Source organism: Dunckerocampus dactyliophorus, chromosome 8 (assembly GCF_027744805.1).
Source record: "Dunckerocampus dactyliophorus isolate RoL2022-P2 chromosome 8, RoL_Ddac_1.1, whole genome shotgun sequence".
Lineage (NCBI taxonomy): Eukaryota > Metazoa > Chordata > Actinopteri > Syngnathiformes > Syngnathidae > Dunckerocampus > Dunckerocampus dactyliophorus.
In genome coordinates, this window is record NC_072826.1 from 601,275 (window position 1) to 614,455 (window position 13,181).

A 13,181-nucleotide genomic window follows, 5' to 3' on the forward strand; every position below is an offset into this window, starting at 1 on the left:
AAAAATGTGTGCGATCAGTGATTGACTAAAATAGTGACAACAAATATGTGTGAACTCTAACATAGTACAGTAATCCCTCGCCACTTTGTGCTTCGAATAAATCATCCTGTTTCGTGGTTGGCTACGGCCTAAATTCACATATTTAAGCAAATGTGTATTTTTTGCCTAAATTAAGCATTATCAAGCATAAAAATGGCTAAAAGAACTAAAATACAAACAAAAGGCATTCAGAAGAAGCATCCAAAGCTACTGTATGTAGTATTCTACACTGGTCACTTGGTGTCAGTAATGTTACTGTGATGTTCGATGAGACACACAAGCACCAGACTTGATCGCCAAAACAACAGGCTTTTATGGCCCCCAACTCTGAGCCACTGACATCACTTCCTGTCCGCCCGCCACTCCCCTAAAGTCGGAACACATTTACAGCAACACGCATACGTATTTATGTCTTCAACGGCTTATTTACTCTTATGTCTACTTTACAGTATTGGGTAATACAAGCATAAAAGTGACTATGGGAGTGTTATTTAATGTCTACTAACTTAAAAAAAAACAAAAAGAAAACGTATTTAGAAGGTCGTAAACGGGTTTTCTATGCTCCAACTATGAAACTATTCCATTTATGAATAAGGAATCCTACTTCAGGGAAATTCACTTATCATGGTCAAGTCTGGAACCAATTGACCGTGATAAAAGAGGGATTATGGTATATTATTGTAGTAAATACATACAATTATCAAGCAGAAAGAAAATGAACTGCTTAAATTTTTAGCGTCATCATATGTTAAAAGACATAATTTTGCTTAGTACATTTTCTGGAAAATGAACAACAGTGAAACCTCGGTCAGCAAGTTTTTGTTAACATCAAATATGATGTTAACCATATTTTGCCTCGGTTTGCATGCATTTCACAGTTAGCATACAATATGGCGGTCATCTTGTGGTGTTGCGAATACACCACGTGAGTCCAACTGTGTTCTTAATGTATTTTTACTCACTAAACATCCTTGTTAGCAGCCAATTAGCTTACTAATACATGGAAACTGGAACCGGGAGTTAGCTCTGCCGCCAATCTATGATGTCATCAGCGGCGGTTGACTCTTCTTTGCGCCACAAGTCAAAAAAATGTTAACATTTTGCCATGGGTTACTTCTGAAGCTGAGAAACACTAAAAAATTGACTGAGTAAGAGACAGAAGGACACTGGAGGACAAACTGCTCTCCATCATGGACAACCCCACCCACCCACTTCATCGGACAATTGCGGGACATTTTCCAACAGACTCCTCCAGTTCCGTCCCCACAGTGAACGCTACAGGGCTTCATTCATTCCACACGTCATCCAGCTCTACGATACCGCACCTGTCTGTAAACAACTACACACTACTTGTGAATGTGGAAATCTTGTTTGTCTTCTATTCTTTTTATTATTTTATTCCCATTGCACTGCATTTTATTTAAGAGTGTTTTTCTTTTCTTCTGCAATTGAGCTACTGTAACCAAGCAATGTCCCTTGTGGATCAATAAAGCCTTTCTAAGTCTAAGAAATAACTCATGGCAAAACACGAAGGTGGCATTCATGTTGATCTTGTCGCCACATCGTGTCTTTGGCAACGATCACATCTTCAATGAAGGTAAAAGTAACCTTCAATGTTCATTTATTCATCATTTCTGTGCAAATTGTTTTCTGCATGTAAAACTAGAATTGTAAAAATACAAACATAGTTTCTGTGTTAACAGTTTTGGCTTTCTAGAATGGATTAATTAGATTTACATTATTTTCATTCATTTATTCATTCACATATCCACTGTATGTTCATATTCTTGCAAGCAAGTAATTTTCATGGAATGACTGCGTTACTACGGCATTACTACAACAGTATGTCAAAGCACTAACACTAAGATGGTTTACTTCACTTCCGTCTGCCTCTGCAGACTTCCTGTCTTGAAGCAACATCTGGACACTACAGCAGTCGACTTTTGGAGGTACACGTTTTAAAATAAAATCTTATATTTCGGTCGGCAGGTATCAGGTACCGTTGCATTGACTTTGAGTTGAGCTATCTACAATACCGTTAAAGTTAAGATACAATGATTGCTCAGAAATTATTGGTGCACAGTCGTCCCTCGTTACATCTGCTACTGCAGAGTGTCAGCATGGTTAGCAGTGCGGACCGTGCCGGTGACTGGCGTGAGTTGCGGCTGACAGCAGCTCCTTTGTGAATGTTCACTGTGCCATTGCAGTAGCATTCTACCACACTGGCCACGAGGTGTCAGGAACGTTACATTGAGACCACAGCCACCAAGTATGCAGTCAATGCTCACGCATGAGTCTATGTAATGTCTTGCGTCTAAGACGTCTTAGTTTCTGTTATGATGTCATCTATATTGGATAATACAAGTGGAAAAGGGGTGTTATTTCATATCTAGAGGGCTCTAGTAATGCTAAAAATACATATTTAGAAGGTATTACACAGGTTTTCTATGCTCTAACTTCAATAACATTCCACTTATAAATAAGGAATCCTACTTCACGGCTTATCGCAGTGGGGTCTGGAAACAATTAACCGCAATAAACGAGGCACGACTGCATTACTACTTCATGAGATATGGGGTGATTTATATTCAAGATTCAAGAGTTTTATTGTCATATGCATAGTAAAACAGGCAGTTATACTATGCAATGAAATTCTTATTCTGTTCATTCTCCCAAGAAAAGAAAGAAAACACAAGAAAGAATAAGAACATAAGAAACATACATAAATACCAATAAATTAAGCAACAACAACAGAAGAGACATTAATACAGATAAATAAATAAATAAATAATAAAGTGCTATGAGTGTGTGCGTGTGTTGCGTGCGGCGTGTGTGAGTGCTTCGTTGAGGAGCCTGATGGCCTGTGGGTAAAAGCTGTTTGCCAGCCTTGTGGTCCTAGACTTCAAACTCCTGTAGCGTCTGCCTGACGGTAGGAGTGTGAATAATGAGTGTTGTGGATGTGTGCTGTCCTTGATGAGGTTGTGTGTTCTTCGTAGGACTCTAGATTTATAAATGTATATAATTATACATTTATATTGATGACATACAAAAATATATATTAATATATATTTAAAAAATGAATAAATAGCGGTTGCATTATTTCAAGGACTGTAAGTAGTGTATACCTGAGACACTGTGAGATGACTCATAAACCAAGCACGCCACAGAACGACCTTGGGCATTGTTGACAAACTAGTCATTGTCAACATCCTAACTGGCACTACAATGCTGACCCTGATGAGAACAACAAACAGCATGGGCTCGCTCAGGAAAAGAGTTGTCAGTGTGGCACAGACAGACAGTGGGATAGAAATCGATGAGGATGGAGAGACCAACACACAATGAAACCCATGCAGTGCATTGGCCAGCAGACCTTCAACCACCGCATCCAATTGTGTCACTTTGGGTGCAAGCATCCTACTCACCACATTATGACTTGTGTCCCTGCTGTGTCATGTTCTCCCACTAGAACACAATCAACCACACCCGTAATCTTTTTATTGTATTCAAAAGGGTACTATGTCATCAGGCTACATTTTCTGTACCAGAGTCGTCCCAGGTTGACCTCAGTTATTTGCTTCCAGACCCAACCATGACAGGTGAATTTCCATGAAGTGGGATTCGTTATTCATAAATGGAATATTTTCATAGTTAGAGCATAGAAAACCTGTTTAAGACCTTCTAAAAATAGCATTATTAGAAATAACACTTCTATAGGCACGTGTACACTTGTACTACCCAATATAGTTGACATAATAACAGAAAATAAAATCATCTTTGACATAAATAAGACATTACATACAACTCACATGTTAGCATTGACAGGATACTTGGTGGCTATTGTCTCATCCATGTAACGCTCCTGACACCTAGTGGCCAGTGTAGTAGAATAGTACTGCAATGTTGCAGTTAGGCCTGTCAGGATAACGTACAGTATTTTGCTAGTTGATAACTGTACTACAAATGATCAGCGATAATTGATTTTATTGACATTTTCTAGACAATTTTTTCGTTAGAGAGGTGTACTTCACATTTGAACCACTAGGTGGCACTCCAGTATAGTGTACGGTGCAACTGTGTGCGACATTAGCTTGACACAGAAGTTGCCTGTACGTATGATTTGCAATGGAGCCAGCGACACTGTCTGTGAGGGCCCACTCTCCATTCATTCCTCTTGTCAAGCCTCTTGTCATCCAGCCTGTGTGGCGCGGAGAGACCAGCAGATGAAACACGCATACAAGCACATATCAATTTATCGAGGGCGTCATAACTATCGACCGTTTTTTTTTTTCTATCGTTCCATCAATCGATTTATCGATTATCGTGACAGGCCTAGGTTCAGTGAACATTCACACAGGAGCTGCTGCCATCCACAACTCGCGCCAAGCACTGGCACTCTCCACACTGTTAACCATGCTGACACTCAGCAACTCCACAGTAGCGAGCTGACGTCACACAAGTCACTTCCCAGGCCCCGCCTCTTAAAGGCACACACGTCAAAGATATTAAACAACATATAACATCTTCTAAACGCCTTATACCTGTATTTGTATTTTTGTTCATTTAGCCATTTTTACGATTGAAAAGGCTGAATTTGGGCCAAGAATATGCACAATTTGCTTTTATATGCAGATGTTTTGACTCATAATAGGCCAGCTTCAACCACCAAACATCGATCATTTATTAAATGATGAATTGATGAACTGCGAGAGCGAGTGCGCGATGTTTGGCCGACTCTATACCAGTTTTGTCCGAATAGGAAATGGAATAATCACGGGCAACATACTGACATCATTTGCCCACGTTTTTACGTTTTTCAACCAGCTGTCAAATTAAAATGCTGACGCGTGCGTAAATAAGAACCAGAATGTGAAACGAGTCTGCTGACCAACCGCAACAGAGCAGGCGTGGTCGGGGAAGCACGCGGCGGAAGAGGAGAAGAATGCAGATTTGCCGAGTATTTGGTTAAAAGTAACATACTTGATAGGGCTCTTTGATGTGGAATCTTGCAGAAATTAACAAGGTGAATGAAATGCTGAATGTTTGTGTGGGGAAGTATTTCCCCAGCGGACCACTCATTGGTGGCGGCATCCCCTCACAAACACAAACCCGCCTATCCCAAACTAAATACCGGCTGAAAAAATAAAACTTCAAAACTCATCAATTGTTCAAGGACGAATGGCTGGGCTGTCCATACTGTGGCCTGGGAGCCATTTGCAGCCCGCGGCTGTTTTTTTAAGTGGCCGGACGTGCATTCCAAAAGTAGAATTTAACAAGAAAATGCAAAACTATATGAAATACGACAACAGCAGCATAATTTGAAAAATCAACAGTCATTTTACAAGAAAGAAGACAAAATATTTAGAGGCAAAAGTTGTAATCTAACGAGAAAGGAGTTGTAATTTTGAGGGAGTAACGTTATGAGGAATAATAACATCATTTTGGTAGCATAAAGTTGAAATATTAAAGAAAAAAGAAAAGTCGTAACATTTTCAGATACAAAACAATAAATAACTGTATAAATAATAAAAAACTGTATTTTTTTTATTTTTGGGGAAAATTGTCATGTTGCATGGATATAATCAAAATACTATGGGGATAAAGTCAGAATTACTACAAGAACATTCACAAACACAAACAAAGTTGGAAAATTTAAAAAAAAAATTGAGAAAGCAACTGTAATTTTACAGGAATAAAGTTAAAATATGAATAGAAAAAAGTCATATTAGGGTAATATAAGGGGAATAAAGTGCAAGTATTATAGAAATAATTAATACTATAATTACTATACGAACATTTACAAGAATAAAGTTCAAATAGTTTGACAATTTCTAAAAAGCGAAATGGAAAAAGCAACTGTAATTTTACGCCAATATAGTTACAATATTAGTAATATTCTAACGAGAAAAAGACTTAATTTCACAAGAATAAAAAAAAAAGGAAAAAGTATTACTTTTTCAACATCTTAACATTATGAAAAACAAACAAAACAAAAGATAAAATTGTAATTGTTGGAAAATTTGGTTGGGGGAAAAAAGTCATAATAGTAAAAGTCTAAATATTACGAGAATTAAGTTATAATTACGAGAATAAATTTACCAGAAGAAAGTTGAAATATTTGTAAAATGAAAAATGAAAAAAAAAACGGGGGAAAAAGACTGAAGTTCATACTAATAAAAGGCTTGTCCACCCGCATCACAAAGCTGAGATGCATTGTTTTCTTCCTTGAACTCTGTATCACCTCTCTGCCTCGGTGGAAAATGTTTGGACACAGTAACATAGTACATAGTACACAGTAACATAGTACATAGTACACAGTAACATAGTACATAGTACATAGTACACAGTAACATAGTACATAGTAACATAGTACATAGTACAAAGTAACATAGTACACAGTAACATAGTATACATAGTAACATAGTTACATAGTACATAGTATATCACATATTATAGATCACAGTTCCACATGCCCAAAAGGAAAGCACATTTAATCCTACCCCCCAATTGCAATACGTTTCTTCACTTCCTGTACTCCAAATACACTCTCTTCTAGGTGAATACATTGAAAGATTGAGATAATGTAATAAACGGTAGAAAGTAGAGAGAAGTAGAGTAGTCGAGTTTCAAATTTACTTGGACTTCTTGTCACCGTAACTACTTGATTTGACAGTCCTAACAAATGATATGAAATAGACATAAAACATATTTGGATAATGATGAGTAATGACGATGAACTCATACAAAGGAAGGGTAAGTAGAGTAGTGTTTAGACATAGCATAGCATAGCGTACTTGTACTTTATAAACATCAACTGCTTGTATTGTTTTTTGAAATGGCTCATCTTAGCGCATGTTTGAGTTCCTTGCTCAATCCGCTCCATCATTTCATTCCACACACTGAGTGCTGAAGGTTTTTTGCGTTGTTCTCGCGTATAAAGTTTAACATTTCCCTTTTTTAGGGATAATATTGCTGTTTGCGTAATGCAGAATTTTGGCTGTTTGAAAAGCAACTAGATCGTCAAATTTGCAAGATGGTGAAAAGAAAGATGAGGAATACCGTGCACAACCACGCAGCACCAGAAGTCGCCTTCGTGGTAAGAAGCCTTTTATTAGTATTTCATTGTTAGTATTGGTTAGCTTCAGCATCACAACATTATTACAACGAATACATTCAGGGACTTACTGTATTATATTGTAAAATTGTTGGCTGTGCTTAAAAATGCTATATATATATATATATATATACAGTATATATATATATACACTGTAATGCCTACATTTTTAAGCTGATATGGCTCTCATTTTAAAATACGTGGCCGTTCTGTTTTACTTTGGTAAAAGTGCAACAACGTACTTCCTTTACCCCCAAACAAACACAAAGCAGCAATCACAACACGGCGCTGAGAGCATGCACCTCAGCATTCCATACCGTCAGCACCATAAAAACATAAGAGCATTTTTTCCCCCCGAACCATCTGTTCAATAAATGTAAACAAGGGAAAAAGCAACATTTTAACCGCTTTGCCTGTAGAGAAAACGGGCGAGACAAAAGCTTTCCTTTCGGAGCGCTTATTCATTTCATTTGCAATAAACGGTAGAAATTGCTGCGTTCGTTCCTCATTCCCTTTCTATGCATCAAGTCAATACTGACCATCTACGACAGGGACTTCGGGCTCCGCCCCCTTTTGACAAAACCTGTGAACAAAAACAAACTCTCTCCAAGGAGCCAGGGCACCACAGACAAACAACAACAACGTCTGAAGATCTACTGGGAGAGCGAGCCACCAAACAACATCAGCGCACCTCTTTCGGGGAAGGGGAATTAGACAGCAAGACACTGTCAGTGTCTCGGAGAAACAGCCAGAGAGCGAGCGAGTTTGTGTGGAAGTGGACGTGCGATGTAAAGTCAATCAAATACTGTACATAGCGGCGCCACCTTCCCAGGCTCAGGTCACCTGAATCATTAGGGGTCAGGGAAGATACCGTCATCACCTTCCATGAATAGCTCGCGCAACCACAACAGTACGACGTCACTGTGCCAAACCTACTGTAGTCGTTTAAGAGGCCACAAGTTGTTGTTTTTTATGGAGAGATAATTAGTTTTAGTTTAGGCGGTTATCAGTGAAGTAGTAACAACATCGGCTGAGGTTCCGACATTCATTCTCTGGGCTTTTTAATGCTACAGCTATGTTCTGAGGAATGCTGTTAACTTGGTGGGTTGGGGGGGAGGTGCAAATATAAAAGGATCCTGTGTTTGATCCTCATATTCTACATAATCATAGTAAACAATGACATTGTATCAGGGACACTGGGCCAATTAGCAATCTCCCCTTGCTGGTATCAAGCATTTAAACAGCATGCGAGATTATAATAGGAACCTGCACACTTTTATCTGCAATACAGTCTCATCAGGACGCTTGCACCTCGGCTCAAGCCCAGCATTGCATCTCGGGTAATTACCGCTTCCCATTACTGCCCAGCTCGTAAATATATATCAAATAAACAAGCAACCACCAGTCAATTAGGAGCTCCCTTTCATAACAGGGGTTCACAGTGATGTTTTATGTACTGAGAACTGGCAGCAAGAGTTGTCACACAACTTCCCAGTACACTTGTATCTGCTGTAGCTTGGAGGACACCACAAAATGTCACCGAGGCAGGTTGAGACAAAGACAGGTGACTTGATCTTAAAGACCAAGAGAAGAAAAATGAAATTGGCGATTCAAAAAAAAAAAAAAAAAGCTGCAGTAACAGCTTGTCAACAAAATTGGCATTGTTGCTCGCTCGTCTCCATGACTCCCGTCGCTCCGCGCTGAGTTGCCGGCTCCAATCTGAGTACGCTGATAGTTTATCACATAGTGAGCAGCAAGCTTAGCCGGAGTGATGAATCCAAAAGAGGTGATCAAAGCACTCAAGGCTTTCAAGCAGGAATAGCCCTGACACATTATGTCTTATTACCCCGGGACTGCCGACAGAGAACAGACAAGAAGTCAAGGATGAGCTACTGCAACCTCTTTTTACATAACCTGCCTTATCCCCATTCAGTTACCCCCCCCCCCAGTCCATTCGTAGGTCATTTCTAGGGCTGCAACTAACGATTATTTTCCAAGCTGATATCATGAATGTCTCTGTGGCAGGAAAGCTGCACATTAGAATGCTGAGTGAGTGAAAGTGCAGCCACACTTTGACACGTATGGTGAAAGTCTGACACATGTACATGTTTGCTCCTTGCTACATCCACCTGTTCTATGGAAAGTGCTCATCATGCATTGCTTGTCCATACGCCTGTCACGATAATTGACAAACTGGGCGGTAATGATGACGCCCTCGATAAATTGATATGCGTGTGTTCCATCTGCTCGTTCCTGTGCCACACGGGCTGGATGACAAAAGGGTTCACTCTGTATCCGTCTGTGTGCGTTGGTTCTATAGTGGAATGAACGGAGAGAGTGAACCCTCCTGTCCGCTGATTCAGCCTCTTTGTGGAGGCGGGGCCAAGTGAGTGTTAGCAGTTAGCCTCGTGAGCCAGCCATTAAGGCACAGATGCGATGATTTTTCAGGTGAATGCCACAGCCCCTGTGTGGGAATATTTTGGTTTTATTTCAGGGGAAAAAGTGCAAATGAGTCACAGGGAGCAACATTCAACACCTTTCTAAAGCTAAATGGTAACTCGCCTTAATCCTTTTCAAAAAGGTACATAGCTTTTTAGCATGTGGGTTTTTGGTGCAAAATGTACAACAATATTGCTCATATAAAATGAGTCTCAGTTGCAAGTATGCATTTACGCTCTGCTTGTCCTTTTGCCGTAGTGAGGAAGTAGCTACGCCATTGGGACGTGCAATGTGCCAGGCTTGTCTCTTGTTGAGCCTGAAAGCATGTGCTGCTTATTATGCATCATCTGTTCGAGTAGAACGTACATTGAGATGCCTAATTAGCGGTCATATTTGCAAGTGTTCGAAATCGCCAATGCTGGGGGCATGTCCCACAATTTTCCATCCATTCATCCATTTCCTATGCCGCTTGTCCTCACTAGGGTTGCAGGTGTATGCTGGAGCCTACCCCAGCAGACTTTGGCCTAGAGGCAGGGCACCCACTATTTCCCCTCAATGGCAAATTAACTTTACAATCTGCTGGAAAAAAATATTGTATTGCACACCCGACGGAACCAGAGCATGCATGCAGGCGTGCTCGCAGAGATGTGATAGTTAGGGTGTGGCAGCTGTGCCCCTGATCTGAGACCAGGTGTTTGCTGCTAGTCAACAAGTTGCAATGCATTTGTAACCACAGTGAGACTTCAACCACTGCCCACCGGTTCCAAAGCCAAAAGAGAACATTCTGGCTTCTGGAAGTACACACAAGAAACAATGTAAGGTTGAGTCCTTCAGACGCACCGGAGTGCTGAATGCCTGATATCTCAAACCAAACAACAAGGCAGAAAAAGTTGCAAAGAATGAGGTTTTTTGTTTGTGTTTTTTTAAATGTGGTTTCAGAATTTGTAAAGCTGCACTTGTGCATAAGTGAGCAAACACACAGACCCCAGTGCCCGTTCAAATAGTGTTTGGCTCTCCCTCCCTCGGGCAGCCCATGACAACAGCCCAGCAGCAGCACTGTTTGATCTCTGATGTTTTGCTTAATCTAGGTTGTCAAGGTTCGCTTGTTGGAGGCTGTTTACTTTACTTCTCCAAGCAAAAAGTGTTTCTTCCCCCCACCCAGACAATGACTAATCCAAAGACCAAGGAGGTGGGAGCACCACCAGTAAAAGGGTGTTAAAGCTGCAGTTTCTCTCTAGTCCAACTAGGTGCATACTTTAAAAAAATGTTATCTCATTTTCTTGGGCAAGAATTCTACCCTTGATGCAGGTGCAAAGTCTTGATAAGCACAACGTACAAACAAATACCACCACTACAAAATGTACAGACACAACATCAGCTTTGCACCTGCTGCAAAATAACTAAAGACTTCTCCAGATAAATAACCAGCTACAATGTTGGGTTTCTTCTCCAAGTAAACATCACCAGAGGTAAACATTACATTCCCAGTGACTGACTTATAGGTAAACATTACATTCCCAATGGCTGACATCAACTTACAATTTCATATGTGAAAATTTTGCTTCACAGCCAAGAAGCTCAAAAAAATGTCAGTAGAAATTCTGAATGGGATCGATTTGCCCACGCACTGCTTTCTATGCTTGGCCTTTGCTCTCTGCAGTCGTAACTGAAGTTTGCTAAATTATTGGTTTTATTTTGATGTGTAAAGATGCTTTATTTTGAAGGCATATAATTTATTTTCTGATATCATATCCACGGTGCAGGTGGATAAATTATACCTGGGATCGATCATAGCGCCTTAGGAATGGCAGACGAATACTTTACCACTGAGCTAAACAGGCAGACGGTCATGGAAGTGATAAATGTTGCTGTTGCCCCGGATTAAGCTTTTTTCCTCAATTATTTCGCTACGGTGACACAAAATGTTGCACACTATAAATAGCACACTGCCCATGATCGAGACCTCTCCCATGATGTGACACATGCAGGGGTTCGGTGCACGGTTCATCCAGCATAAGATATCATTTTTGTAACCATGAAGAATGCATTAGGAATAGTAGCATGGGACGCTGCGCTTTGCTTGCAGGCCCATGATGACATGCAGCTTCCGCCTGGTGTGGGAGAATCTAGAGTAATATTGCCAAGCTTTTCTTTTGAAGCTTACTTTGCTCTGAACAAGAAGTCAGTGTGCGCACAGATTTCTGTAACTTGACATTTTAAAAAAGGGACCGTACGCAGCGAGTTCCTCCAGCTGCCTAGGGGGCGCCAGTGTGATTCATTGATTAGACAATCAACTATTTTGGTGTTCGATTAATCATTTTTTTATTTAAAAATTGAGGCAGTCGTCCATTAAATCACACCAATTATCTTTGTGTTTTAGGCAAAACAAGACATTCACACACATCAGCTCTGACTTTGGAAAACAGCGATGGACATGTTTGCCTCTCTTCTGGTACGTTGTGGACAAAAGCACTAACTGTTTGTGTTTGGTTCATATTGATTTGGTCTGTCTAGCACCTGACCGATGACTCGATTCATCCAAACAAGCTTCAGATTAATCGAATAAGAAAATAATCGTTAGTTGTGGCCCTAATTCGACCGTACCGCTGTTATATCCCGCCTTTGCTTGCCTTGAGTATGCAGATGTAACCCACGCTCACGCACTAGTTTCGCTTGTTGTCAACAAAAGATAGCAATTTGCCAAAGTTTAGCTCCTAACGGTAGCTTGCATTGAATGTACAGTGTTCCCTCGCTCTATAGCGCTTCCCCTTTTGCGGATTTGGGGAATATTATAGTGCTTTATTTTTTTTTTATTACAGCGTATGAACACCGTTACACGCCGAGCCTGGCCCTTTAAGAAGAATTGCATTGTGAAAAGTTGTCTCTCTCTTCCCTCTCTCGTCGGTCTGCACCGCCCATTGTTTTCTGCACCGTGATTGGTTGTAGACCATTGTCAATCAATCCATTCATCTCCTTCAGGTGCCGCTCTGCAGCAATATGTTTTAACAAGGATTAAAAAAACGCTACATACAGCGGAGTAGCGGCAGGACGAAAAGACACGGTCATGGGAGTGAAATATGTGTGAGCGACTTCATTTCTTGCATTGATCATTAAAATTCAAAATGAAGCTTTGAACTTTGAGAGTGCTTCAACAAGAGAGAAAATGTTATTGCCTGTTTGAGAAAAGTGTATGGTGAGGTGTTTACAGCCTTAAAACATATAGAATACCTGTAAAAAAAATAAAAAAAAAAATGAAAATTGCTACTTTGTGGGTTTCACTTATTGCCTGCTATTTTGGGAACCTATCCCCGCAATAAACGAGGGAACAGTGCACAGCCTATCATAACAAGAACATGACTCGTAATTGTTGACTGCTTTTGTGTGTGTGTGTGTGTGTGTGTGTGTGTGTGTGTGTGTGTGCGCACACGTGCCACGGACACGTACGTGAATACCAGGAGCCATGAGAGTCATTTGATTCAAGCCGAACCAACAATTGTGACATTTTTTAAATGCAGTTTAATTAGTAATTGTGAAAAATATAGAGATTGTTTGTACAATGTCTCTCTTTAAACCACTGTTGGTAACATGC

At 40.3% G+C, this 13,181-nt stretch overlaps 1 protein-coding gene across 10 annotated transcripts in view; it reads right to left on the reverse strand.

Moving 5' to 3' along the window:
- The window catches only part of foxp1b (forkhead box P1b), a 205,417-nt gene that overhangs the window by 190,981 nt on the left and 1,255 nt on the right, over positions 1-13,181 (reverse strand). The window lies entirely within an intron of this gene.